This window comes from Haemaphysalis longicornis, unplaced genomic scaffold (assembly GCF_048455015.1).
Source record: "Haemaphysalis longicornis isolate Haplotype H1 unplaced genomic scaffold, Haemaphysalis longicornis Haplotype H1 scaffold_8, whole genome shotgun sequence".
NCBI classification, from domain to species: Eukaryota; Metazoa; Arthropoda; class Arachnida; order Ixodida; family Ixodidae; genus Haemaphysalis; species Haemaphysalis longicornis.
Window position 1 is genome coordinate 57,484,485 of NW_027526445.1, and position 27,512 is coordinate 57,511,996.

At 43.6% G+C, this 27,512-nt stretch overlaps 1 long non-coding RNA gene across 1 annotated transcript; it reads left to right on the plus strand.

Moving 5' to 3' along the window:
* The first annotated feature begins 1,678 nt into the window (after positions 1–1,678).
* Positions 1,679–8,159, plus strand: LOC144148787 (uncharacterized). The gene is made up of 3 exons (XR_013318060.1): positions 1,679–1,955; positions 3,483–3,752; positions 6,584–8,159. It is a non-coding gene; the product is annotated as an uncharacterized LOC144148787 (long non-coding RNA).
* The last annotated feature ends 19,353 nt before the right edge of the window (positions 8,160–27,512 follow it).

Consider the following 27,512-nt stretch of genomic DNA (forward strand, 5'->3'; position numbering starts at 1 on the left):
CCATGATTATGCCCGTTTTGGCGTTTTATAAGCGTCAATTCAACAACTAAGACGATAAATACGTGTCGACAAGCATAGGCGTGCGAGGGGGGGCAGGGGGGGCGGCCGCCCCCCCTAATCATCTGAAGGGGGCGCCAAATTTGCCCCATGCCTTGCCGATGTAACACATGAAAGTAAAATTTCTGCTCAGAAATATTTTGTGTGTGTTGCAATTCCATCACATTGAAATAAAAATTTTATAACCATCCCTCTTTGCACTGCGTTCGCACCGCAAGGCCTTCAGTGAGAAGAGGTCGGGAGTTGCTCTGGGGGGGGGGGGGGCGCAGCGGTAAGACTTTGCCCCCCCAAATTGAGAACTCTGCGCACGCCTATGTCGACAAGCTGCGCAAAGACACGCGAGCAGAGAAAATACGCGGGCGAGCGCGCTGCCTCAGATGGAGGGGGACCTAAGGGAAGAACAAAATAACGAAATTCTACCGCCGCGGTCAGCAATTGCGGTTACTTTTCAGTGAAGCACATGCAGAGCGATTAACCAAGCTCTCAATCACTTTCAGTACAAACGTTATGTTGATTTCTCTCTAAGAAAACACTACAATAAATGGCACTGCATGTTAAAAAACATGGCGTCTTTTTTCAACACAATCCCCCCTCCCCCCCCCCCCCCCCCCGGAAGGCCCGTTTTTTTTTTTCGGGGAAAGGTTGTAACCCTACGCTGCTGTTCTGCCTACCTGCTTGCTGTACCTATTACGTCGCCGCCACCGCAAATCCCCACTTGTTACAAACTCAGAGGTTTTCGCACTGTTAGCAGTCGTTTTACACGATGGGTTTGATGCGCCTGACATGCCAGGAGTGACATCGCCTGTAGTATTAGAGAGACGTTGCTTGTCTGCAAGACGGTGCCGGTCAAACAAGCGTTATCAACGCCATAATTCTAACGGCACATTCCATTTATTTCGTGGCTGCCGTGGCTTGCGCAGAAAAGGTCGGGTTGACTGCGATAGCTTTTCTTGAGTCAAATAATGGAGCTTTGGCTCAATCGCTTGCAGCGCTAGCAATGCGGCCTCGTCTGCAAGACCGGTGCGTGAGAAACAAGCGTTAGGACAGCCAGAATTTCAAAAATGCAGCATAAAGTAGACCATCGTTAAAGGAGGCGATGAATATTCGTTGACAACTTACGTAAGTATAGAGTTGTTTTAAGCGCCTCAAACACCGCCCGCTTACATAGCCGTTTGTTAACGCGTCCGTTTACTGATTTGTGGGTCAATGGTTCGATTCCTCGTCGAACGCTTTTTTTTTTTTACGTGAGAGTTTCATTAGCTCCTTTTTTAACGACCAGGGTAAGCACCTGTTCCTTGCTTTCTATCACGCCGACATTTACCGCCCTCTACCTAAACCCAAAGTAGCTCGTTTTCTCGCACGTTCTCTCTTGAGAAGCCCGCCGTGAAAACAAAACCAAAACAAACGTCAAACCTCTTTACAATATCAGTATATATGTCAATTACTTTATGTGTATTCACTTTATGTGTTTAAAAACCTTAAATTTAAGTTATAAACACATTTCAGACTTTGAAAGCAGAAAGATAATTACCAACATTACAGTAGTAACACAATTTTCGTCAAACATAGAGGTGCTGCATTTGAAGTCTGGCAACTATCGCTCACTTTTGTGTGTGTTTTTTCATGGCGTTTTGTGCCGAGTGGTTGGTGGCGTGATTTAATCTGTTTTATCTATTTCAAGCTTAAATCATAGTTATAGAAGCTTTATGGGTGATGTCTACCCTTCCAACCTACGCGTGTGTTGAACATGGGGACCCCGGAAGAACGATCATCGCCGGATAAAATATTGCGCGTCAAAAGTGGATGACATTGCATCAGAACAAAGCGTGTTCGTGTGTCCGCGAGATGAAGACGACAGTGAAGGAGAATTGTACGTTGGAAACATCGTTTTTGCTCAGGTAAGTACGCATTTTTTATTATTCTGTATTTGGTTGGAACGAGTTCTGGTGTTTATGGGTCAGTAATTCGCTAGACCCCCATCTCGTTTGCTCTGAGAGCCTACGTGAGTTAGTATACTTGTTTGGCGCCCAGTCCACCGTTTCCGCAGAAGTCAGCATCAATTTACGCTGGAGCTAGACCTTGGCTACGATGCTCGCGCTATGGTACACGGCTGCTAATAATTTCACATCACGCAAGGCTCTTTAACACTGGGGCGTTTGTTTATGTGTCTCTCAAACAGTGCCTTCGCGGTTGCAGATCGCAGTCGCAATTTCGCGTGAGTGGCACAACGCTGTGATTAGTCCTCCCTCGTGAATACCCGCGGTATACCAAGAAATAACATGAACAGGAGGTTCCCAGGAAGTGCATGTGAAAACGCGTACACGTGATTCCATGGCTGGCGTCTCGTAGGTGTTGTGAAATCTCTCCCCCCCCCCCACGAATTCCGTGCAGTGCGCTTCGCAGCTATTGCGCTCGCGAGACCGGCGACCGTACGCCTCGCGGTCTTCGGGCCGCGATATGTGTGCTGTTCTCGTGAAGCTCGACAACAGCGAAATTGCCGTACTCGCTCGCCAACGCGCCCAGACAGCGTACGCGTCGACCGGGTGCTGACGGAGTTGTGCTGGAAGAAAAGCAGGCAAGAGATGAGGGCGCACGAGGTGTAGTTAAACATGAGAATTTACAAAGTGCAAGGTGGAGAAAATAGTATGCAGGGCCGGAAACGGTGAGAGAGTTCGGGCCGTGCGCCAGCGAGCGAGTGCGGTAATTTACGTTGCCGACCTTCACGAGTCCGGCACGAATATGACGACGCCCGTCTGAGAGTTCATACAGGTATAGAATTCACATACGTGCAAATTGAAGGTGAAATGCGCGCATGTGGCCTCGCAGGGAGTTAGCATAGTCTCGGGGTAGTGGGGGAGATTTCACAACGCCTACGAGGCGCCTGCCGATTCTGTAAGAGTAGCTCTCGGGAAGTCTGGGGCTTGATATCAGAGGCATATGTATTGTTTAAATTAGTGCAGAAAATTGAGCCAATTCGCAAGTTCTCATTTTCGCAAAACCGCAGGCCATACAGAGACTAACAAGAAAGCTGTAGGCACTCACTCAACTTGATTTATATTGGAGAATTGAACGTGCAGATACAAGTCAGACATTGAAATGGAGGAGCCTCAACTATCACACACCAGTTCCGATTGAAAGCAAGGGATACAGATGAGCTGCTAGCATGCGTTCCATGCAAATTAGCTCAGTAGCTAGCTTTGCATATATCATGCATACCCCACTCACAGTACCTGCAGGTCTAATAAATACATTCTTACTGTGACCTAAATTTCACTTGGGGTGTTCCGGGAATGTTCTTATTAGTGCCTTGGAGGTTACTGTCTTTAACCGATTAAAAATCTACTTGATGTAAGCATTCGTGCTTTGTGTGTGCTCTTCTTGTATTTCAACAAGTGTCAGCACACTCACAGATTATGCACCTGCAGGTGCTGCTGCTGGCTGTCCTGGGTCAGCTGCCTTCCAGTCCAGTTTCAAAGGCTTTGCCAGGGCCTCCCTTGGCCAACCGACACTGCACCTGCTGTACCCAAGTACTGCCTGGCCTTTCGTTGGTGCTCCGTACGCTTTGCCGCCAGGAATGGTCATTCATCCATCATCTGGCCGCTTGGACCACCCGTTCAGAAGTCAGCGCATTTGCTCGACACATCGGTCCAGGCACTGCTGCCATATCGGTGCACCCACCGATTATGTACTTTCAGGTTAGTTATTGCATGTTGTGGAACTTGCCATGATGTATACCTGTTAGCAGTGCTGTGCGTATGGAGCGTGTCATTGCTTAGCAGAGATATTGAAGAGAATCTGGGGCTGACGACTAAAGGGCAAGAAGAGAAATTGAACTGACTTTGAAGCAAGTATTCGTATGTAATCAAGCCAAGCAAACATTTAGGATCTTTCGATATGGTTTTAAACTTGCAATACAAACTGGTCTACTTCAGATCATACTGGTAATAATCATACTATACCGAAAAGTACATCCCGCAGTCTGTAGAATTCTGACAGCGCTTTTTTCGCAGTCTCTCATGACAGGCACTAATCTCAATGGTTGGAAGATAGTCGAGGTAGCACCAGTCTTTAAATCAGGAGACGGTACTTCACCATTAAATTTCCCTAACAAGCACCATATGCAAGGTCAGGAAACATTTCATCCACTCTCAGGTCGCTAATTATTTATAAAATCACAATATCACATTCGAGTATCACCACGGTTTTCACAAGGGTTACTTGAGAAACACAACTTTCAGGATTTGTTCACGATCTACATTGATCCATTGACACAGGCTTACAAACTGCGGTAGTTTTTCTCGATTTTTCTAAAGCATTCAATCGCATTGCACACCACAGACTACTTCTCAAACTTCACCCTAATGTCCTCACTTGAGCAAAAGATTTTCATTCTTCTCAAATGCAGTTTACTTCTAATAGCTATATACTTCTTTTGCTCGTGCCACTTTGTTGTCCCCCCAGGCAGGTTGCTTGGTCTATCTTCCATGTTGCATATCCTCCCATGTAGGTCTATTTGCAGATGATGTTGTAATTTATCACACAATTTCTTTCAACTACTACCGTCAATGCTTTCAATCTGATCTTAACACAATTAACTCCTGGTGCTGCAAATGGCTAATGTCGCTTATCTCTAAAACAAAGTGCATGACTTTAACGGTGGCAAGTCTCGGATTGTAAATACTTACTTCATTAACAACAGCCTGATTACCTCTTGAGACAAAGGTGTTTTGGTAGGCCGGTAGGGGAGGGGGGATTGCATGGTGGATTTCAAAAGGTACATCGATTGGGAAAATAAGACGTGTGATTAATATTTTCATTTGCACTCCAAAACTCGCTTTATTTCATATGTTTAACCCACTGCCGTGGCTAGGGTGGTGTGCTGTGGAGGCGAATGTCGGTTAGATACCGCTTGGTGTAGCCGCTTTTCAGATGGAGGCAACACGTAAAGACGCCCGTGTTTGGAGATTTCGATGCGCACAAAAATACCCAGATGGTCAAAATTAATGCGAAGCCTTCCCCTACAGTGCTCCCCATATCCCAAGTGTAGCTTTGGCGTGTTAAACCACCGTTTTTTTTTTCATGTTTTTGGTATAGTACCAGCTGCTGTAGCAGGTGCAACTTAAAGGTAAAATTATACATAATGTTTCCAAGAGCTAAATATAAAGGCCATATTGAAGTGCGTTTATGGGTCTATCTCATAGCAGTAGTGAAAGGTTATATACTCTGGTGCAGGTTAAGAACGCCAATGGCTCATGTGGTGTAGTCCAGTGTTTGACGGAATGCCGTGTAGGCAGGTAAAAGCATTATTGCAGTGATGAAACGTAGGTCACTGACCAAGTCAAGAAAGCCATTTAACGGTTTGTTGCTTGTTCACGGTGAGCATGTGTCGTGGAAAACGAAGCTATATATTGGGCATTACGCGGCGCAATGAGTTTGCATAGATATGGTGCAGATTGCCATCCATTATGTTGATAATGTTGGGCGTCGTCTGAACAATGAGGGACTCGAGCAGTAATCGAGAAGATAGATTGCACTCAGTTGTCAGTAATTTTGTCTTGTTCCAGTCGACCACGTGTCCCGTCCTCTCACGGTGCTCTGCCAGTGGACTTGTTTTTGCATGGCCCTTGTTCACTTCGTTCCAGTGCTGCGTTAATCTTCTGTGCAGATTGCCCGTTTCGCCAATGTACACTGATTTGCATTCAGCGCATGGAATCTAATAAACAATACCCGGAAGCTTGGAGCGTGAGAGGGGGTCTCTCACGCTGACAATGTCAGAACGCAGCTTGCTAGTGGGCACATGCACAATGTATGCACTGCGTGTCTTGAAAATGTGTGCGAGAGTTTCACCGATGTGTGGGACGTAGGTAATTGCTGCACGTTTTGATGCAGTCCTTGTGGTTGCCTAAAGCATTATATTAAGAAGCGAAGAGGGCGACTAGCAAGAATCCACATTAACATTAGCAGGCAGAAGCGTCCACAAGGCCTGTGTCAAAACGTGCTGCAATTCTAGTCCTACACATCAATCAAACTTTCGCACGCATTTTAAAGAAACACATTGTGCACATCGTGCAGGTGCCCACTAGCAAGCTATGTTCTGACATTGTCAGCGTGAAAGACCCCCTCTCACGCTTCAAGCTTCCAGGTGTTGTTTATGTTTTGAACAAAAAAAGTGCCATTTAAACGTGACACCTCCTTCCTTGCCGATTTCTGATGCCTGATTGTTCAGTTTGTGGGGATACGTTTAGCAGATTGCTCACATGTCTAACCTGTATTTGTGCTTGAGCAGTCAAACGCTGATGTTAGCAGTGAAGTAGGTGAAAATTGTAGTTTGATTGTAGTTGTGTGCAGATTACCTACATTGTGTTAATTCGTAGAAAAGCAAAATTGAGGTAACCCTGCTAACTGTTCCGCATTGCAGCATTTTATTATGCGAACGTTAAGGAGTTCAGCTGCTTGTTAAAGGTGAAATAAACAGTGGTACAAAAAGAAGAGCATCTACTAAACAGAAATATCTTCACAATCGCAGGATGCCAACGGTCCGCCTACCAACTTGTGTCCTGCATCGTTTCTGCTGGCTGGAGCGGTTCATGGAGCATTTTCCAGCTTCTCAAAGTTTGTGGTCAAGCGCTCCTCCAAGTGAAAGATGCCGCAGAGGGATTTTTTGTTTTAATGCCACAATTTCACGTGCTCAGCAGCAAATTTACTCGTAAGGATTTTAAATATTCATCACCCAAGAGGGCATGTTACCTTCGTCTTCGGTGGAATGTGTCTGCACTCAGGTTATTTGTGATAGAAACAAGTGGACCACGTCGTGAGAGTCATTGAGGCCTTTTTGATTGTGCATGCTTCTGAAATGACATTTTCATTAAGCTGAATACTTTCCACATATTACGATTTGTGAACAAATTATGGTAAAAGTCATGATTAGTTGTACTACACTGCAGAAAGGAAATGCCAACATACGTTTTAAGCGCCTCTGATATTTCAGATCGTTGGCTGGTGAGCAATAAAACAAAACTGAAATTTTTTTAAAGTAAGATCAAATATTCGTTGTCACCAGCGCATGACCATAGTAAAAGCTATCTAGTCACCAAATTTAGAATTAGACACGAAATGCCAAGAAAAATAGGGAAATAAACTAGACAGCTGGCTACAATAAACCAATTCGTAAAATTCTTCAATGTCTATCAAGTGATGATTCAGGCGGGTTAGTTAAGATGTCAGTGGGTTTACACACCCAACTTGCAGGGAAGCACATGAGCTCCCAATATTAACATGTTTTTAGTGAAGACCGTCTTCCTTCATTAAGCTGCTTTGCGCATTGATGCCAGTCTGATAAATGTCCTGAATTTTTGTTATGATCAATCTTTGTATGGGAACCATATATTTTTATATGATGTCGCTGTGTATTTCTGAAACTGTATCTAGTCACTAATTCCAATTTGTCGTGGTCAGGTTTTTTCAACTAATTCGTAGCTTTTTTAACAATTATGGTATATTTTGTGTGCCTAAAGGAATGCCTCATTGCATGTTTAGCCTATGTAGTGTTGAAAGCGGACATTTTGCTTCAAAGTGGAATGTCGGGCTAGCAACAAGGTACTTCGCGTGCTGCTCACTTTCATTCATGCCATTATTTTTTATATTATCATTTAAAATTAAAAGCCAACCATTTTGCTGTCGTTTTAATTTTGTCACCTACTTTATACTTTCTTTTTTTTCAACTTTGTGTAAGGATTGACTATCCATATTTTTATGATACCAAGGCGTTGGACTGGGCTAGCTGGTACATGTTTGAATGGATGAAAAACCATAGGAAAACCCAGGACACAGAAGAGAACGACGGGACAAACTTGTGCCGTCATTCTGTTTTAACTGTTTCCTGTGTTTACCACTGGTTTTTTATGCATTCAAACATTTTTTATGAGTTTGTTGAACAGTGATTAGTTTAGGTGTGTTCAAACAATTGTTGGCTGCGAAGGCTCCCTGTAGCATTTGTATAAGTGCTCTCTGCTTTTTTTTTGAGCCAATACCCCACCACCAGTCTTCATGAGGTGGTCTTTTGTAGAAATAAGTTGAAATAAATATTTGTTTGCATTGCTTTACATGTTTTGAAAGAATTTCTTGTTCATTCTTGTTTCATTCAACCCCGTTTCAGAATCCTGCTTAAGGCATTTCCTCTGTTATTTTTTTTCAGAACCAGGAAGGGTGCTCATCCTCGGTTCTTGCTGAAGCAGCAGTATCCATACTTCACACGTGAGCTCTGAACACACAGTAATTATGGTATGAAACATTCTACCAGTATAAGCCTGCTTTGTAGACGTCATTGTAGATGTCAAAGCTCTTGACAGTGTAGTCCAATGTCTGGTGTAACGGGCAATGTCTACAACTTGTAAAAATTAATTTTGTGGCTATAATGTTTGTGATTATTTTAAATTGCACGTCAACTACTATTTAGAATAGCTGTCTAAATTGGCAGCCATTTTCCTGGTGGATACAGAAAGTGAAAAAGCGCATGTGTAGAGATTTCAGTGCACCTTAAATGTCCCAAATTTGCTAAAGCTAATCCAAAGCCCTCCTTGTGGTGCACTTCATATCCCATGTACAGTTTTGCGTAAAAACAGCTAAAACTTTATGATCAATTTAAACTTATTTTAATGTTTTTAAATGCAAATATTCTCAGTTTAAGCTGCCATATTTAGAGTAAGATATTTTGTAACAATTATATAGCTACCAAAGGTTTACAGAAAAGCTTTTTGCTTTTGGTTGTGCACCTTCTTATCAAAAGAAAAATGTTGTTAAGGCAGAAGAAACCCAACTATGGAAATTAGCAAACCCTAAAGCTGCGGATAGAATGAATGTTTTGTAGAGAATCTTTTGCTGATTTCAGTTCTAGTCAACTCTAAAAAAGTCTATCGACGTAGAATGCTTATCGTGAGGCACCTCGTAATACTAGCCAAAACTAATGGGCCCTGGCTGTTGGCTTTTCATTTGCAACAGTGACAAATGACCCCACATCCACCGGCAGGGACATAATGCAAGGCACCATGTACAAGCTAGCCTCATGATAAAATAATGTTTTCTGAACAATGGCATTACATTTCAACCATGGGCTTCACCAGGGAACTTGTATGCATCGTTCTGTGATGTTTGCAGTTCTTGTTATTGCTATGTGGGGTCATTTAGTCTAAAGGTATGTTTATAAAACTCCAAATACCACCAAACCTTGCAAGTGCTGTACCATATGAATATTTTTCCGTAAAGCAAAAAGAATAATGCAAACGAAAATAAATGGCTTGGGTACCCAACTTTTATAAGTAGATTATGAGCCGCAGTACGGAGGGAACTATATTATGAGCCGCATTACGGAGGAAACTATACATTTTGCATTTGGTCTTCGTTGATATTGAACCTTCCTGCTCAGCTGAAGAATAAGGCACTAAACATTGCAGGTAGCTACCTTGATTGGAAGTTTGATGCAATACATGCCAAGGGTTTTAAGGTTCAAGGAAGTTTTGTGTGGTTGAAGTGTTGCACACCTAATTGCTTTCACTGCACAGCATGGTTAGGCTCTGCAGTGAATCTCGAAGGATGTGTACTGCAGTTCGGCAAAGTGAACATATAATTGGTTTTTTACGAAGTTTTGGGTAATCAACTACCTCTAAAGTTATAACTGTACTGAGATGTGGCTCCTGACTTTTTAAATTGATGTTTTAACAATCGGTGACACAAGTTCAAGGAAATTATCAGCTGATGTTGAGCTTCAATGGAATGTCTTACAGAACCGAGCTTGGAAAGCACGAATGTTTCATACCATAATCGTGTGTGATATTGTGCAATATGTGGTCTCACACCTGCTGCACCTGTGAACCGAGGATGACGCACCCGTTTTGTACCCCTTTAGGTGGGTGCTTTTGCAGAAGATGCTCCTACAGATTGGGGTGCTAAGTAGCACCCTAGGATACTTTTAGGCGGAAAAGGGTGTTATAAGGCACCTGTCTTCTGGGGTGCTTCACAGAGGGTGCTCCTGCGGCGACAAAATCCAAGCACCTTAAAGGGCGTAAAATATTCAGTTTTTAGGGTGCTCCTGTGGCGACAGCTGAAGCACCCTTTTGGGCGTAAAAATTTTTAGTGTGTTACAGTTGATATGCTGGCCCCGCCTGGTCAATCAACGACATGCGGGCAAAACTTCGTGGTCTGCGTTTTGAAGCTGCAATTTGTCACAGAAGGTTATATCGTTATAAGTCAGAGAAGGTTATATCGTTTTTTTTTGTGATCTTGGACCTACTCTCCAATAAACACAACACAAAAACGTATAGGAGGAAAAGCCTAACGTTTTCTATATATTCTTCATAGCAAGGCGAAAAGATCGGACTCATTTATCGACAGGATTCTAACACCATGGCCGTCTACGACCGGCGGGTAAAAATGCGTGCCTTAGAACTGCCGTCCGTGTGTTGATGGATGGAGGAATGAGTGGTGTTGCACAGCTGGTACGCCCTCTGCACGTTCCCGCGCTTTACTAGGCAGTTTTTAGTGCTAGCTTTAGGTTGGCCCATACGATTACGAACTTATGTGGCAGTTTTGTTTCACAGGCCATTTAGCCCTGAAAATTGAGCGAAAGAGAAATGGCAACGGCAATAAATAGCTTAAAGGAGGGTATGGCATCGCTCTTTTTAAGAGCTACGTGTCACGCTTACTCCGGCGGAGAGGTCCAAAAGGGGACCGCCTCGGCGTTACTTGTTTTCACAAAAGGCAAACGGTGCATTTTCCTGAATTTAATACTATTGTTTGGTACTTCTGTGCGGGTGCATTTGTTTCTATGCTGCTACAGGCTAGACTATTCCGTCATTGTCGTCGTTTCAAGGGTTGCACGCCTTTAAAAATGCCCCTGAAGTGCCATATTTGGCTTTATTCATTTCGCGGTTGCGCCAAGCAATCTACTCTGAGTGTGACAATATATAAGAAAAAAAAAACCTTCACCGCTCTTTTCAAGCGAGAACGATAGGAAAGAAGAAAATTTTCTAAATCAAGATCAACGCCAAGTGAAGCAATTCTGAAGCGAGTCCTTGTTCTTATAAGGACTGTTCACCACCCTGCAAACCCGCCTTCCAGTGCTTCACTTATAAGAACAATTCATATGATTCGGAAGGGCTCGTTTACAAAGAAATGAAAAGAAGTATTTTCTTTTGTGTTGCTTCCTTGGGTCAACCAACTTCGTAACTTGGCGGAGAGGCGCATTTACTATGCAATTTGGCCGTCCATGCACCCCTATAGAAATCCGAACTGCTTCGATCGTGCTGGAATGGTTCCCCAAAAAGCTACACAATAGCTCTACGTGATAGATGTAGAATTTATGAAGCGACGGAAGACGTTTGTTAGCGCCCGCGGGAAGCTGCTTATTGTTTGTTCACTTTACACACAGTTATACTCGTCCACAGTGAGAGTTTACTTCCCTGGGGTCCGTTTTTTATGGTCTACAGGCGAAATCAGTAAGACGCCAAGAGCTAAGCTTTATCATACTTTCTTTCCCAGCTGCTCCGAAGTTTTGGCTGTGTGCAAACAGTTCTTTGTAGCAGAGCTGGCTACTATAGCAAGTGCATACTTCCCTTGTATGCAATCCAGAAAATCGAGGTTGTGGTATCCGGTTTGGCGCCCATTCGTAATTGAGACAAAGCTTTTGAAGTGACAGCATTGTTTCGATTGCTCTGGCGTGACGGCTGTAAATATCGCTTAATCAAACCTATATATAACGCATTGTACGCGGAAGTACTGCTAAGACTGAACTGTTATAGCGTGAAGCAATATTATCCCACGACCGTTTAAGTTTACTAAGAACTTTGCACATACGTGTACAGTGTAGTAAGTTACTGTGAATTGCCAAAAAGCTTCTTCGCCGTAGGTACACAGTGATGCTTAGATGTGAATTGGATTAATGTGGATTGGATAGGATACGGATTTGGATTAGATTGGGTTGGATTAATTTGAATTGTATTGGATTGGATTGGATATCCAATCCAATTGGAGTACGGGTGTGTAGAGAATTGGAGCCGCAGATTGGCCCGTCTGCGCATTGCAGAGTAGTGACGTAATAGCCGCGGCACACGCACTGGTGCCGGTCCGTGCCAAGCTGTGTGTGCGCCTCCGTTGCGCAGTAGCCACGTCTTACGGTGCGCGGAAGCCGCTTGATAGCCGTTTCGTCTGGCTCCTGGAGAGCCGTGCTGTGCAGGCGCCAGGAGCAGTAACTGGACTGGACTGGACCGGACTGAACTGGATTGCATTGTATTTGACTGGGCTAGACTAAATTTATTTGGATTGGATTGCCAACCCTCAGCTCATGCTACGTATATCCTGGCATAGCATAAATGAGTCACTCCAATGTTTTACGAGGGGGAGGAGGGGCGAGATACAAAAGTGTTTGTTTAGCCCAATCACGTTTTTTGGCAGCGTAAAAGGAACGAATGCACGGCTGTGAAATTGATAACTTTTCTGTAATACCTACTTTAACTCAATAATATACAAAGAAGAGCTATTTAAAGTGCACTTTAAGTGGAAATTGTGAATAAACATGTTTGGAAATGTAGAAAGAGTGTAGTAAACAAATTATATTTAAACAAAAGAAACGTTCTTTGTTTTACTGTCATAGTCGAAACTCGCTATGTAGCGAAAAGCTCCAATGCAAGACGTTAAACGTTTCTAAAGTTGTGCCGGCTGCGTTGCACCACACGTGAATGCTCTTTTCACAGTGACGAGAGTACAAAACAATTAGTGACTGAAATATTCGCTTGTACCAAACAGGTATTTCAAACAATGTTGCCAGGGCATTTTTTGCAGCTATTAATAGGTTCCTTTTTTGTTATCTGCTTTTCAAAAGCATTTATAAAATTCTCCAAAGTGCAGAATATCAGTGAAACTGGCTATATTTTTTGCAGCTTGATGCAACATTTATATAAAGAAATCCTGTCGTTACCACTCCCCAAGCAGTTACCTAGTAAAGCTTCCTTCTCTAGAATCACAAAGTAAGTGTAACCAATTAAAGTTTGATTTTTAATTTTTACGGCCAAGTTAAAATAATCAGCCGGAAATTTGCGAATGTCTTGTTATTACTATTTGCGCAATTTTGACATTCATGTCCAACCACCAAACACTTGCAATCACTCTTTCAAATACAACACTTTTGAGATGAATACAACAATGAAATCAATTACCGGATGCCACAGTAAAGACAATCTCTAAAACATCTCCTTAGCATTTTGAAAGACCAATACGTAGTGGCCCAATGACTTTGCCTAATTTAAATGAAGCCATCGCCTCTGTTTGTATCTGTTGTTGCAATAGACTCTAGGTTTCATTTTCCAGCTGTACCCTGTGTTTACATGTTTAAGAATTGACTCCCTTGTTATCCCCAAGAGAAAGGAAGTGGTTTGTACAACAAGTCACGGGAGACGGTCTGGCCAGTTCAGAAGAAAAAAGTTTTCTTGGATCTAATCCAAGATTTCTTGGATCTACTCGGGTTTTCTCGTGCTTTAATGGTTATATTGGATTTCGGGGATCTGGGATGAGGGATGGTTTCTTGGAATCTGGGATGATGTCTTGGATCTAATCCGGTTTTCTTGGGCTCTGTTAATTCTTTTACTTGGTATGTGTGGTCGTAAACGCGAGGGTGCTCTTAGGAGCGTCGGCAGATTACGCGGTAAGACTATTCGAAGATACGTCCGCACGCTAGCTCTTCAGGACCAGAAAAAGGCGCAGGTTTTTTGCGGTGAGCTTGTTTTTGTCCTTCTTTTTATTAATTGGAAGGCAATAACTCAGAAGTAAAAAAAACATCACAATGACGGCAGATGGGGTGGATGTCCTAAGGGCGACCTTAAAGGGATTAAGGGGAAAAAACCGCTTATGTATAATCATTCTGTGCGAATAAAAAATAAATGTCAGCCATAAGGAATAAATCCGATGAACGAGAATACTTTGCTGGTACACAAAAGTGGGTTGGAATTTTTAATATTTTTCAACACTGACGAACTTCTCGAATTTTAATGTTTCAGTCATTAGGTCAATATTGTCAATGTTTTGTCAATAGCTTTCGTTTTAACTATCGAACTTGCCGTTAAGAAACTATCCGAATTTTCGAAATTATACTTCATTTTTCTTACAAGCACATCTTCTGGGCGTACGAGCCATGTGCCACAAAACAGCTTCTACCGTTTGATTAATCTCATTGAAAGCTCGCGGAAAGGTCTATCATAAGAACGTGTATTGAAAATGCAAAAAAAGGTCACATTTTCACTTGACGCAAGAAAGCTGTCGTAAAGAGCTGATCAGTTTTTGATAGCGGGGTACCCAAAGCAGTATTTAATACCCCTGCCACACGGCAAATTTAATGTCATTCCAATCGAATGTGAGTCAGTCAAAATGACATGTGTTTGCTGTCACACGAGAAAATGTAATGACACTCAATCAAGATGACATTAGCGACCGAATTTGTTCGCGGAACCCATTCGATTGCGTTCTACCAGTGAATGTGTTATCTCGACACCAGAGAGTCGGTGGCAATACCTACGCAAAACAGATTACTAAAGTGTCAGTAGCATTACGATATTTTTACATGCGTACAATTTCTCTTTCATTTCTTTATTCATATAAAACTAGCCGAATAGAGTTTTAAAAAACCTCGTAGTCTCGCTACCAGGCCAGCCTCAGCCAGTGTGGTTGGCGCCAGCGGCCGTGTTTGTTATCATGCTCCATGCTGTGGCGACGGCCGTGGACGACGTAGAAGTACTGTACTCCCGCTTGTCAGAGTTGCTGTCATGTATGCTTTCTCTTTTTGTAAATTGTGAATCCGCGATGGGCAAAAGGGACCGTGAAATCGGTCCCAGTGGACAGAATCGGACACCTTTGGTCTGGTTAAAGTGTGGCAATACCACCTGAGTTACCTTCGACATACCAAGCGCAATGCCAAAGTCTCCGCGGCTATTGCAGAAGCCCTCAGTGCAGGAGGTATTATCAAGGCGCAAAGCAATAAAAAGCAAAATGGAAAACTTCGGCAACAACTACAGGTAAGCACCGTCTCTTTTTTTTCTCAAAATGTACTCAAACTCAAAATGTACTCAAAACTAAAAATGTACTCGGAACTCAAAGTATGCGGACAACTCAAAATGAACTCGCAACTCAAAATTGACTGAAAGCTCAACAAGAATTGAGAAATAAAATCGACATACAACTCTCGCGTACTAGGAATTTACTTGGGCTCAGAAGGACTCTAAAATAATTAGAACTCCGAGTTTTAAAATTTACGCGTGGTAAAAACATTACGAAGATCGCGACATCTACACGAATAGCAATTGATACAAATTTCACAACCAGTGTACCAGCCATGGAACGACCCATATGTTTATCCACTTTTCAAGATTACTAGCGCTGTAAAGCCTTCATGTCATATAGCACGCAAAAACCACTGGTGCTCGTAAATCGAAAAGTGATATTTAAAAATTGCCGTATACATTTGAATGAGAGCGGCTGAATTGCACTACGGTAAACTTTAGTGTCGAAACCAATTAAAGTTTGGCGCATGAGTCTTGTTTCAGCGATGCTGTTGAGGAAATCCTTTGTGTATGGTGTCCGAAGTTTTAACGGAACGCTCGTGCACGCGTTTCTCGAGCGCACGTTCTTCAATCTAAGCATTGCCACTTAGGTGATTGGCCGTGATTGGCCACCAGTAACTTCCGCATCGGCGTACACTCAAACAACTTGCTTGGAAGGAGAAATACATGTCATAGCGTACGTCACTCGCTCGTTAGTCGTCGTGCGCATGCGCTCTCTACCGTAGAAGAGCCGCGACTTGAAAGTCAAAGCTGGCGTAATTGATCATTGACTTCACATGGAACGGGCGGGGATAGTTCGTACAGCTGAGGAAATGAGCGCGCTTCCAGAGGCTCAGCGTGCAATGAATCCGCTCTCGACGATAAGTAGTGCTTGCAGAGGGGCGTGCAATTACGTCGACCCAAAATGTAGCACCCACTCTGGTCTGGCTCAACATAACATTTATATGCCATGCCGGCGATGCAAACCACGACACCACAACAATAATATAACTCAACATTGTGTCCGTCAATCATCACCTACAACAGCTTCGACATTCAAGTCTTGTACGTGTGTTCAAGCTTCCCTTAATTTTTTAACACTGTGCACCGATGTAGCGCCGACAGGTGAAGCCGAGGGGAGGGGGAGCGTACACACTATTGAGTGCAGAAAACTTTGGGGCCTTGCTTTTCGTTGTTACTTGTCCGCGGTCACCTCACCTAACCACAACATGCGGCCCGGCGTCACAGACCCAAAGAAACGTTTGCAGTGTCCCCCAGCCACACAGAGGCTTTCAAAAGATACCCGCTTATTCCTCGAATTAGTCTTCCTGGCAAAGGTAAAGAGGATACTTGAACAAGAGGTTTCTGTACGCATAACCGATCCAAGCTCCTATACACGCTGACACTTGTCATAAATGTCCCAATTATTTAGGTAAAAAACTGCTGGTAGATTAGAGGCAAAATATATCTAATTAACCGAGAGTCCCCGTGTATATTTAGTTGGGAATGCTCATTAGGTTGGTGCGTATGATAGTAAGCAAAAGATGTGGCCGCCGATGGAAGATATAACGCACCCCTCCCTCTAACGACGCCGATCGTTGGATGCTAAGCTTTCTCCTGATAGATTTTCTGGATGGTCAATTCCATATTGCCAGTATGTGCTACTCGGGGGGTAAGCACCACTATTTTAGAATACCCACAGCAACTTTCGCGTGTGCACTCTGTAGATCTAACATTTAAATTTGGAGTGTGCCGCGCCAATTGGTACCTTCTGCTTGGCGTTCAGTGAGCGATTAGTCGAATGGGTGCCGATTTCGGTTTCTGATTACCGTGGATGTAACGCTATACCTAAGCCATAAACGTCTATATAGGAAGTTCCGCCTAACTCATTGTGGCTACAGCCTTACGGCCCGCAGAAAAACGCCATTCTTCTTGTCACTGATTCTCGTGACGAATTTGTGTAGGCTCAGATTTTCAACTTCGGCCATGTACAAATCAAGCATTTGGATAGACGCCGGCTTCATAACTTGAGGAACTCAGGCCTAGTTCTGCCCACAGGTAGCGTTTTTTTTTTCAGTTCCCCAGAATCATTAAGCAATATCGTCAGAGAAAGTTGGCTTTTCTGCATCATCGCGTTTGGCGTATAGCAGGCTCATAAATCTTTGCTTTTAAAACGTCGCTTTCAAAATGAGGCACAAACGTTCCAGCACGTCTGATATAAAACGTAGTACAAAAAGAAGAGAATTCCCGATCTTGCCCTTCTACGCCGAACGTGAACACAAAAGATAAAGAAATTGATGCGAACTGTATCGGGAAAAAGGGTGCGGCGGGAAAATTGAATTGCCTTCATCATACCTCTGTTCCATTTATCAATAGAGGAGTGAAACAGAGGGGGCAATAACGTGATGGGTTCTTAAAAGGAGCGGGGTACGGGGCGACAGCTGCTCTGACGAATTACTCGAGTGCACCAACGACAGCTTTCACAGTCAGTGGACATGCTTAAATTCTTTCTTTTTATTTTACGCGCCGCTTCTACGACCTTGGCAGCGCTATCGGCGTTGTGCCTTGTGGCTCTGATTGCTCAAGGTATTCAAATATGAGCATCAACTCTCAGCTTCTCGTGCCGAGAAAAAACCAAGATAACGTCGGTTTAGATGTTTCTATGGCGTGGAGCACTTGTGAGCTGAAATCGCAAGTACATGGTAAGTAACTGCACAAAGAAAAACTTTCTGAAAAAGGTTAGTGATGGAAATTGGGGTTGTAATGTGAATGTATAATTTCCGGTACCGTAAACTCTGCACGCGTGACTTACTTCAGACGCAGAAGGACCCCATTTCGACAAACACCCGAAGACAGCATAAAAAAAAGGCTTGCTTCGACAAAGAGAAATTGCAAGGCTGGCTGGAATGTATTTGAAAACTATAATTCAACAAAGCACCTATACAAATTGTTGCTTACTTTTCGTGGATCGTGGTTTCCCCATTTAAGCCTCCGCTGTGCTTATATGCTGGTCGCGATCATTTTAGAATGCACAAAAGTACAAAAAAAGACTTAAAATACGCACCTCACGTCATATCAGGCACCGCATATTTACGCCTTTTGTATTACACTCTAGTAGTCATGCTAAAACTTTGTCGCTGATTGCTGATAATTTACAGTGCTCCTGTGAAACTGCATTACTTTATGTTAACTATACCAACGTATATGTGCTAAAAAATGTTTCTTAGAATTCTTCAAGGCTTGTCGCAGTAGCATTTCTATTTAGTGGCGGTCTCTAAAAAGAAGGAATCACTCGGGGGACATTCCTATTGTGCAGCGACCACTCGCCATTACTGAACACTTCAAGCCGAATATGTAAACAGCCAAGATGAAATACAAATACAAAATAAAGATTGAAATACCCCACTTTTTGCTATAGAATTGAAAGAGAAACAAAAAATATGTGAAACCTTGGGCTCGCAGCGAAAGAGTAATGAGACGACAAAGAAAGGAAAATGGGTTTGGCAGAGCCCGTAACATCCCCTACCTTTAGTAACTAGAGGTCAACGGAGCAGAAGGGTGCTTCTAATCGTCTTATCCCAAAATTTCACATTTTGTTTCTTTCACATTTTGTTTCTTGTCCGTACGTGACCCGTACCGGCTAGCATACTTGGCCCTTTCTACACTAAGCTCTCACTGTTTTTCGAAAAATTTTTGTTTCTTTTTACTGCTTTGGCGAATAGGCTGCAGTTCTCATTTTTTGTTTAAATTTTGTTTCCTTGAAACTCTGGCTCCTCTAGGCCCATTCATAATCACGTTTTTCATCCTCCACCTTAAACCTGCGCCATTCAGCTATATTCAAGGCACGCCAGGGCCATTTGCTGGTTCCTCCTGTCTTGGTCTTTTCTCTTTGTTTTTAATTTCTCCTAAAAGGTAACGTGTCTTCAAAGCTATCCTACAACTCTCGCTACTTTTATTTCCCCTTGCGTTTGTACCTTCACTTACGGAGGAATGTGAATTTCCGTTTGGATCGAGAAAAGCAACGACGTAACTACTGGCGCCACATCGTCACTTGAGAATGAGGGGATTATTGCGCAGCTTGATGTAGTAAACAAAATATAGAATGCCAGCTGGTACTTCCTCGTAATACATAGCAAGCTAAGAGAGGCTCTTTTTGCAGATGATCAGTGGCTAATGCGTGCGAAATGGTGTGCGAAATGGCGGCAGATTTTCTTTAGGGCAGAACAAAGCAATCAAGAGCGTTTTTGTATCAACAGCCATCTTGGCCGCGAAAAGAAAATGGGGTGTGCAATCCCATTTGGAGTGGCCTCTTGTGCGACATAAAAAGGCTTTCGGGAGAACGCCTGGGAAAGTTTTTCGCGAAGCCGAAAATATCATTCAACTAGACGCGAAATAATTAATCTTGGGGCCCATTTCACCGGTATTGTTTAATGGGTAGCAGAAATTCCAGAATAGTAGCGAAAGAAAACTCCATCTTTCTACCTGACATACTGGAAACGAAGAATGGGAATAACTTGAAAAAAAAAGTAGCAATGGCAAAGAAATTACAATCTTTTCCTGGAGCAACTTGGGAGAAGCGAGGAACCTAAAAGTGCGTCGAGCCTCCGGTGAAAGTCAGTCTAATCGATTATACAATTAAAAAAACCCGAAAATCGCAAATGATAAAAAAACCGTTGCGATGATTTCTCCTGGTGTAAATAAACGCCTCTACGAACGATCCAAATGTCTGCGGATCTGTGGTTTATGAGATAGCGGCACACTTTTGTACTCCGCTTCATGATCGATACATGTGTAGGCTATCTAGAACCGTTCCTTTTCTACATTTTCAAGTAATCGTTTTCATACAACGGAAACCCAGCTTTACGTACGCACGACGTGTTCATAGATGTTGACGGAGTTTTATAGAGGACAATCGTTTCGTGGGGAGATGCATCAGTTTTTTAGAAGAATGGCAACAGTCCCACTCAGTCAACTTTCGCTTAAATACCTAATAGGATTGAAAACAAACGAAACTGGAAATGATTATGAGCGAAACAAAAAAGGCACAACTCACATTAAAATACCCAGAGAACTTGTCTCCGGCAGTGTTCATGGAGTCATTCGCAATAGTGTGGAGAAGAACAAAAACATTTACCATGTCTTCATAAAGAAGTTTGAGGAAAGCGGGAAAGCTAAAAGTGCTTCCCACCTGCGCCGATAGTGGGTACAATGGATCATAAAACATCCAAACCCACATTGCAACGAAAACGAACATCCGCGTCGATTTCTTGCTCAATAAGTAAACGCATCTACAAACTATCTAAATGTATGCAACTGCGTGGTTTATAAGATAAAAGTACACTTTTGTACAACTTGTGCATGATCGATCATTGTATTATCTTATCTGGTGCCGTTACGTTTTGGAGATTTTAAAGTAGCCGTTTTGACCCAGTGTAGGCCTGGTTTTACGCACGGGGCGTGGGTTCAAAGATCTTGTCAGACGTTTTCCGTATCTCAACTGTTTATCGAGAATGCATGAGTTTTTTTTTTTTTGGCAGAATGCCATCGGTCCTGCTTAAAAGCGTTGGCTTTAATAATGTCGCAAGGCCTGAGAAACAGCAGAGCTGTCGAGCACTCTTCCTTAGTGGGAGACCCCGCTGTTGTACCCCACATAGATTTCCAGCTATCCGTTGAAATTTATTCGTGACTAGCAGGCCTTCATCGTTTTGTTCACAGGCTTTTGCATCTCTCGCAAAGTGGGTCGCGTCAGCGGGTTCTAGACCCTCGGCGTATGGGGCGCAGCTGGGCCATCTGGGGCGTCTGGGGCAAACTCGGCGTCTGGAGCGCCAGCTGTTCTGTGCTGCCCAGTCACGGCCTGATCGCACATGAACTGGCGAGTAGAAGAGCGCGAGAGAGACAACGCCACAAACGCTGGACAGTTTTATCAAAGATTGAGTCTCACGACGGCTAGTTCTACTCAAGAGGGACACGCTCATGTCCGCTAGGCAATTCTTTGTAATTTTTACGGGTTTCCCTTGTGGCGCAAGCCCACGCGCAAGACTGTACTACTCCGGGCGCTCCTCACGAGGCGCGCGCAAACGTACGCGCGGTATTTTAACAGCGTAGCAGCAGTACAAGCCGTACGTTTACCGTTGCAGGAAAACATGCCACTAAAATGAGGAGTGCCATGACCACATGCCTCTCGGCCACCACCGAGCTTTTCCGGCACGCGTAGTGGCCTTAGTAAAACAAAAAAAAATTCTACACCCGCGAGGCGCGAGAAAATGGCGCGCTCAAGAACGCCTGTATCGCAGCGAGCCCGCCGTCCCTGGCTCGCGCAGTGGCTTTACAAAAAAAAAAAACAAGAAAAAACAGAAACTCCATAGCTCACGTGAATGAATACCGCGCATGTAAAAATAACTGCAGTGATAAGGCTTATGGTGAGAGGGCACCTTGCTTGGAATGGGTCACTGAGTCCGGCCATACTCTACAAGCCATTACGCCTAATTGGAGCCATGGTTACGAGTGAGCAACTGCTCCCTGAGACGACATGCATATTCCCCGAGACGACATGCATATACCGCCGCTGGACGAAGAGCTGGGGAAGGCTACAATACTGAGGAGGATTTTGCATCCACCACTTGGCGCGGAGAAATCGGTGTCCTCTTGGCCGCATTTGGCGACAATTACTAGCCCTGCAGCTATGCAAATAAACAAAAATACAGAAACTATGTTTCCCGCCTTGACCACCTACAACAGCTATGCCATTCAAGTGTTCCGCTTGGGTGGAAGCTTACCTGAAATTTTCTTTGAGTTTTTTTGCTAACTTCAGCGGACCGAACTCGAGCCTTAAAAGCTTGCTGTTAAATAAAACCAGTTCTATGCTTGTGAATTCTAACGAGACAGCGGAGCTGCCGTTGGCGTTGACCGGTGAGCGAGTGCTAAGGAGCTTCTGGAGAGCTTCAGAAGAAGGAACGAAAAATTCTTATCAAAAAATGGGTATGGCGAAGTTCAATAAAAGGATGCAAAAGAATGCAAGTGAACATGTTCAACACACTGATTAACGCTGCAGCATTCAGAACGGGCAGCCGGAGCTGTACACGTTGGAACATATTTGTCGCACACTTAGCATAATAAATAATCTTAGAATCAATAGGTGCGCAGCCAACATGTAGGTAGAAGGGACATAACTTGTTCCGATAAAATTTAAGAAATCTGTGGTCCACGGTTTGTTTGCATTCAGCGCAGCAGCCAACTGGATGTCTGGAAGACGAGTGGGGCAAGCGATGGGCGATTTCAATCTTGATATCACCTGCAGATGTTTGCAAGTCAATACATGTAGACACCATTTTCTTTCGACATTGTTCTGTAGTTCCTAAAACATGCCTAGAGGTCTCCTGTCCGCAAATAATAACACAAGTTCAGTCCCATGCCAAAGGGCCTCCCAAGAGTTTGCAGTATCTAAGAAAAAATGTGGAGCTACAATTCATTTCGAGGTGAAATTTTTTTGTGTTTGGAAGGCAGCCCCAGTGAAGAAAGAGCGGCACATTTATCTCTGTTTCCGTCTAATCTGTAGGCAGTGTTTTCGGAATCACAAGTGAAAGTGGGAGCATTTTGTGATATGATATAAGCTCGAAAATATAAACCACGTAGAAAATATCACGAAGGACAGTGCGTGGCCTGTGTGTTCGTTTCTGCATGTCATTTTTCGCGATTAATAAGAGAATGCGCTCACGATAAAATCACAATCTTACAATGTTAGTCAGGTGTATCACTGCGATTCACATTCGGGTGATGGTTTGTTTATGTTTTGTAGTGAGGGACTTGCCGTGCTTGGCTATTTCAATAAAGGGACCTAGCATTGAATCGACTTGTTTAACTTTTTGTTGTGGAACATTTCCCTTTTTGTACGGTACGGTTAGAACGGGTATAGGTTCAAATAGGTCTGCATCTATGATCATGCATAGCACTTTTACCCGTACTATGCAGTCGTTTAATTGTTGGTGGGTGGGTGCGTCACAACAATTTTGCGTAATGAACAGTGTGATTAAATTCCCTACTAAGGCCCAAAAAAGGTATTGGAAGCGTACACCTATAATTTCTGGCCAAGGAAAGTTTAGCTTGTCAGTTTCTATTCGCTTTACGGCTTAATATATAATGCACGTTTTCTTAATACTTCAAAGACGGTACAACGGCGGCACCGTTTTCGAAATTTCCCACAAATGCGCTATTCTTAGTGAGACATACCCCAGTGAATGATCTACGCGGTGGTAAACACCATTGCCACAAGAATACAAAGATGCAAAAGATAGCATTCTGCTGGTAGTCATCATCATCATCATCTTGGGAATGTTTGTGTCCTCTGAAGGACGAAAGCCTCCCCCAAAGGTTTGCAGCCATGCCTATCGAGGGCCAACTGAATTCATGTTTGCAAGTTCAAGTTTCAAAGAAATATACGGAAGGGACCAGCTTTGTTCCTAGCTATCATGAGTCTGCGCATGCCTTCACCTCTCGTCTAAAGCTTCAGCGAATTTTGTCCCGTTCTTTACACTCGTCTCCCCGATCATGTGCAAGGAGGGCATCTGCATTCATTCTTCTTACTTGGCTACCATCGGCGGATGAGCAGAAAGCCAAAGAAGTGGGGCTGGAGGCTGGAGGACCACTAAACAAGAATATTCTCCACAAAAAGCGCGCCGAAAAAGACGAGACGCAAGAATTTCTGTACAGGACACCCACAGGGGCACGTGAGACACTGATATAGGAAGACCGGCTCGGGCGTATCGAATAACCCCTCGAGATAAATGGTTGTCGCATCGACGTGAGCGTAAAAGACGTCAGGAGTGTTCGATCACGGCTAGGGGTGGGTGGGGGAGAGAAGCGGCGGCTGAGGAAGTGGAGAAAAACGTTAGAAAATACAGAACTGCAACGCCCCTTAACGACAACCTCTAAGGACGTGGCAGGCGTGACCTTTATACGCCTCGAATAGGAGAGACTGGGAACCTCAGGAATAATGCAGGAATAAACGATTGGCGGGATACGAAGAAAAAAATAAGAACCTCTGCTGGTATTGCGGTAATCGGGAAGCACAAGCGTCATGGACGATCAATATCATCGATGTAAGGGAACCACCATCTCTTTAGTGGTACTATAATATCGAGAACAACTGGTGTCATACACACTTGAGGATAGCAATAACTTATTGATGTGCCCAGGAAACACCTTGTTGTCTGACGTTGCAACAACACCATCTAATGGTCTCAAAACGTTTGTTTTGGAAGGTGGGACGCGGTAAGTCAGAAAACACGAATCTGATTGTTTAAAACTTTATCGGACCTCCTAATGTCTCAAAAAGACTTGCAAAAATACTGTTATGGTGTTATAATGGCCAAATTATGTACAAGAACGACTACACCCGGAATATGCGCGCAGGTACCAGTAAGCCGCCAAGGTGGATTGTGCATCCGGCGATGAGCATCCCAAGTACAAGCAACAGCCGCATCTAAAATTACACGAGAGCCGAAACAAAGACGCTGCTCAGCTACGTGGGCGTGAACAAGCTTGCACTGCGCTGTGAACACGTAGAGAGCTCTGTGAAGCAAAACTTTGTCAAGCGATAGGTTGTACTCGCGGACAATTCTCAGGGAACACTTTTCTTTTTATGGCAGGCTTCCTAAGACTCCACCGCTACTTATCTCTCCACACCCCGTCTCTTCCTTGGATCACGCGAGCTATTACGCTCGTTCATATCTCCTTCGCCAACGCGGCAACGTACAAGCTTGCACGTATACAACTTCACTGCAAAACAAAAGTAAAACCAGAGCCAGTGCTTAATTAAAAATCAAAAGGGTAAAATTGCCTATACGCAAACTGGTCTTTTGAGAAAATTTAGAACATGTTTGCATAGCAAATAAAGTATTGATGCCAAGACACCTTCGTTTTGGTGCCGTTCTCCCGCGAATACTTCCACCTTTCAATATCTTCCTCTTGTTTGTGCAAGTTCCATAGCGCTATTTAAAGAAAAAAGAATGTTTCCCCATGAATTTTTATTTACTGCTTTCTTGCGGACCCAATTATCTTGGTCCTTCCAGCAAAATTGGAAATAAGTTTAAGAGAAAACACTTGTATTACATCATATCTGTTTGTGTTCTACCTTTTCAGCTACTATGTCTGGGGAATCATAACAACGTTCTGATTAGCATTGGCGGCGGAAATATTTTCATGTGGAAAAGTGCTTCTGTTTATGTACAGGGAAGCACACAAAATGGGCTACCATAGAGAAACGCTGCTTCTATAACAGGAAAGAAGAAAGCAGTGTCGCAACAAAAACTGATACAAAGAAGAACGCGGTTGCGGTCTTGAATGAGAGTTGGCAGGGTGCCGCGTCGTGTTCGGTGTATCGTCTTCTCTATAGGCAAAACGGGAATGTACCTAATGCCGGTTACAGGTCACGGTGAGCGAAATGGGGATCGTTCGGTTGTCAATGCCGCGCACCTAACCCGGCTGTGTGGTTTCCCGTTCATTGTATCTGTTCAGACGTGTAAGTGCTAACGGTAGGCGGCCGTTTTAAGCGTTTGTGTAAAAAGCACGGAAGCTATTCGAAGCAAAGGCCTAGCCATTCTCAGGGTAACAGGAAAGAGCACAGCTTTTTTATATGCAGATGAGCCCTTCTTTGTGCTTATTCGTTCAACCAATAGGAGTGCAGTCGGCATGTAAGAAACTGTGACATAGAAACAAGACCAAGCGCCTATTTTGGGAAGGACGTTAGACTAGGGTACATGTTGATGATCTTCGTACCTGATGATAATTTTGAAGTGTTTCTTGCGCAAGGCCAGCTAGGGGAAAAAGCACCACACAAAAGTGGTTACCAAAAAAAGTAGGTCCTAAAACTTGTAAGCCAGACGAATTGTCAAATCAATAAAAGACAATGGTGATGGCTGCTGTATATTGGCAATTTTTATTATGCATGATTGAAAATGAGGCTTAACTTTAACACGTGACAAATACTTAAAAATGCGTTGCACAGAAACCATGTCATCGTCACCCAAACGCAACGATGGGTGTACCAGAATGTGTTGTCTGTGGGCTGTCTGAATTGTCTGTGTCGCGTTGTGTTGAGTGCCTTGCATGTGATTGGGATGAGGACTACGGATAGGCCCTACCCAGCTCTTTATACTTACTGGTAGAAATAAAAACGATATTTGCCCTGAACGACCAGCAGGAAATAAATGTCACCAACCTTTTTCTTAGGGGAAGAGCTCGTTCTTACAATGATTTTCATACGTTAAGGTACACGTGTGGGCTTTTCGCCCTCTAAAGGTGTTGTTGACTAATCCGAAGTCATGTACGAGGCAGAATATGCATTAAAAATTCAAGACATGATCAAATTAATGCAATACCGAATGGCGTTACCAGCCGCGGCGGCCCAGTGTCCTAAGCTTTCCGCTGCTGAGCACGATGTCTCGGGCTTCATTCCCGGCAGCTCCGGCAGCTTTTCTGGTGAAGGCGAAAACCAAAAACACCGTTGTGAACGAGATCTCGAGGACGTTAAACATCCCCAGGTGGTGAAAATTAATCCCAACTCTACACTACGGCTAGCCTCATCGTTTGAGTTGCGTCGGCGCGTTAAACCATACAATCGATCGATCGAACGGCAAGCATTGCGATAAGGAAGAAATCAAAGAATTCAGACCACAGTCTTTAAAGTATAGGTAGCATATGTGGGAAGAGCAGTCAATATCGCACTTATAAACACTCTATGATTACCAACAATATTTGCGTTTTTATTTATAATGTTTGGACTATTCGGAATGTTTTCGGGTTCGGCACAACGTCTACATGGGATGAGAATGTTTTCTGTTATGGTGATGCTACGATGGCGTTTTGTATCACAATAGGGGGAAATTACCTCAACACAGGCTGCACCGTTTTGGCGCAGAAGAAACTGTTGCCCCAGCGTTGTGAGGTAGTGGATATGAGATAACCATATTTATACCGCCGTCGCGAAAATGCGCTCTCCAGTTTAATAGAGAAAAAATTCTCTTTAGTTTACGTATCCGCGCAGGGTACCAGCCAACTTTCAGAAACACCGATAGCGGAACTAATTAGGCTGAAATCAGTGGAAATTGATGGTGTTAATCTACCCTTTGGCTACGTGCGCATAAAGTTTTGAAGTGCAGTATTCTGCCGGTTTACTAGATAATTGCTGCAACTGGTGGACGAGGTAATAAGTTATTGCTCCGTTTACAAGGCTTTTCAAGCATAATAAATCTGAGATCGGCGGCTTCCGACAAACTGAAACGAACCTTCCAGATGCATTACGGGATTTCCTGGGGCAATTGCTGGTGTAAAAATCTTCCGTTGCTCTATTTCTCAGCCGGTTGGAAGAGTAGAGCTTTAAAA